Source organism: Setaria italica, chromosome IX (genome assembly GCF_000263155.2).
Source record: "Setaria italica strain Yugu1 chromosome IX, Setaria_italica_v2.0, whole genome shotgun sequence".
In the NCBI taxonomy this organism is placed as follows: domain Eukaryota; kingdom Viridiplantae; phylum Streptophyta; class Magnoliopsida; order Poales; family Poaceae; genus Setaria; species Setaria italica.
In genome coordinates this window covers 22,073,547-22,076,662 of record NC_028458.1, presented here as the reverse complement: position 1 = coordinate 22,076,662, position 3,116 = coordinate 22,073,547, and positions in this window count along the sequence as shown.

Sequence of the window (3,116 nt, the reverse complement as noted above, 5' to 3'; positions counted from 1 at the left end):
CTTTTTTGACTTTAGAAAATCTGACTTAGATAGTAGGTTAAAATGAGCTTTAGTTGTTGAAATTAGGGAATTGTAGGGCTTTCGTTGTTGAAATTAGGAAATTGTGGGACTTTAGTTGTTGAAATTAGGGAATTGTAGGGCTTTCGTTGTTGAAATTAGGAAATTGTGGGACTTTAGTTCTTGAAATTAGAAAATGATGGTTGGCTTTGGAATTTAAGCTATAAGAATGTTTGTGGAAGTGAGCCATCGTGCCATTCCTTGCTCCGTACATGTGGTTGTCGGCCATCGTGCCGTTTCATTTGATGCAGGTTATGGAAACCTCCATGTGACAGTGACGATGAGACTTATGATCCAGCTAATCCCGATCATGACGATTATTTCTAAGACATGTATGGATCGTGGCAATTTATTTATTATTTGTCATACCATGTTATTTTTGAAATTATGTTTTATTTATATATGTGCTGATTGGTTTACTCTTGGCAAATGCATGTGATTGAACAATGGTGGGCGGTACGAGGAAGATTGTTGCGCTTTACAAAAAATTAAAAGCTGCAGCTTCCGGGTCAGGTACACGGTCAGACGCATCGAGAGGTCGAGGAAGGCGTCGAGGGAGGGGTGGAGGCAGGGGTGATGCACCCGTGGAGGAAGCGGTGGGGGCACAGGTCTTGGCTAGAGGCAGGGGTCGGGGCAGGGGTCGAGGAAAGGGTAAAGGGGTGAGGGCCCCGTCGCCTGTGCCTTCGTCGTCGTCGTCGTCGGAGGAGGAGGAGGTACCCTCCGCGCACGCCTCTAGTGACGAGGCGGAGGTACAGGAGGAGCAGGAGCAGCAGAGGGAGGAGGGGGAGGAGGCAGGGGAGGAGGGAGGGGAGGAGCAGTCCAAGATTTGGTTGCGAGGTCCCTCGTCCCTCCCGAGGCGACCCATCCCTGATCATTTACGCCCCCTGATTCAACCCGCTGGGGCAAAGTAAGTTTCTTCACATATTCTCTGTACTTTTGATATGTTCAAACTCACATATTAATCACTTGTGCAGGAGTTGGACTAAGCTCAGTGGGGGTGCCCACAACCGCAAGGTCAACGGCATCGTCGGTCTTTTGTGTAGGCTACACTTCCTCGGTCTAGTGGTCTTCGCCGGACAGGAGGAGCCGGCCTACACGTGGGACCACTACGTCGCTGCCGCCGACGTCGGTGATCGTGACCACAGGCAGTTTGCGAATAAGGCGGAGCGGGTGAAGGCCGAGCTGTGGGTAAGTCTTCGCAGCACTACATTGCTTAATACATTCTTGATATAATAATTGTATGCTTGCCGTCTATACGCAGGACTTTTATAGATGTCAGGAGGGCTTCGAGGCTAGGGCGGCCTCCGTGATTGAACAAGCCGCTAAGAAGCTTGTTAAGGACATGCACTACGAGGCGCGCGTTCAGGCCATCATCGACTTTTATGCTGAATACAAAAGGATGAGGATCAAAAAAGAAGAGGTCAGGACAATGAACCTGACCAAGGAAGAATTCATGGCGGTACGACCATAAAGACTATATTTACTATTTGAGAGATTAATTAAGCTTAATTCCGTTATTTATATGTCATACACTTCATATAGGTGCCTCCGTGGTGGTGCCGATCCTTTACCCGGTGCTGGGAAAAAATGGTGGACGTGTGGTTGCAGCCTGGGTGGTTGGAGAACCACAATGCCTGCCGGGAGCGGCGTCTGCAGATGCCATATGCATCACACCATCAAGGCAGCCTGAGCCTTGATGAGTACAAGGAAAAATGGGTACGTGAATTCATTTCTGTTTTCTCGTACATAATACTGCATATTTTGTAATCATTTTACATTTTTTCCGCAGAGTTCATCACATGATGGTCAGGAGTGCTCCCGGTTCAAGGCATGGGTTATGTCCAAAAAGGGCAAGGCCACGGCAGACATCGACTTCAACCCGGAGGACCCGCCCGAGGCGTACAGCCATCCCAGCATCCACAGCCGCGTCACCGAGTACACATCCATGGCGAGGGAGGTTCACGGGCCAGAGTTCGATCCAAGCTCTCAGGATATCGATGCTGAAATAGTGATGAGGGTAGGAGGAGGGAAGAAGCATGGCAGGTATTGGATTGGAGATAGCGTGATCGACACTGCCAGTACTCCCACTCTCTCCCAGATCCGAGCAAGGAGCACGGACTTGAGCCCCGCGATACGGCCACGGCCTACCGCTGCACAGCTACAGATGCAGGCTCTGCAGGTTAGTTCTGTTTCTTTAATTTTTCATTCATTTTGTACTTACCTTTTGCTTGACAATAAGTGGTTGGGATGAAATATTGTAGGCCCAGGTGGAGGTAGAACGGAAGCGCCGAGAGGAACTAGAGGCAAGGATCGAGGCGGATCGGCAGCTTGAAAGGCAGAGGACGGAGCAGATGTTCCAATACATGCAGAGTGTGTTCCACAGTTTAGGTCAAACTCCACCACCTATGCCACCGAACCTCTTCCCGCCACCTCCACCACCTCCTGCAGCTACTCCTGTGAGTCAATCTCAACCTTACAATCAATCTAGACTTACTTCCACTAGAATTACTTGTTTAGACTATGAAATCTCTTTACCTACATTTGTGCAGAATCAATCGGCGGCGTCCAATGCAGAATCTTCCTGGGGGCAGTGGCCACCTGCACGTCCTCCTCATCCTCCTCAGTGAATTGTCATTTCTGTGTTTGTGATGCAAAACTTGTGAATTACTTATTTAGACGAGAACTTATGAATGCTATTTGTGTGCTTGTGAATCCTGTGGTGCAATTTATATGCTTGTGCTGCCATTAATATGCCTGTGTATTTGTGGTTGTTTTTTGAGAGGGGTCCTTTATACCTAACATTTCTATTTTGTAGCAGGAAGTAGGACACTTTGCCGAGTGTTAACACTCGGCAAAGTGGCCATTTCTGGTAGTAGTAGACGGGTTTGCCGAGTGTATTCTCCAAACACTCGGCAAAGGGGCCAAAAATTTTGGCGGAATTGCTTTTTTGCCGAGTGCCATAGGGTAGGCACTCGGCAAAAGGGGCATAAAAAATGGCGGGCCGGGCCTCTTTGCCGAGTGTTTGGAGAATACACTCGGCAAACCCCCCCGGCTGCATG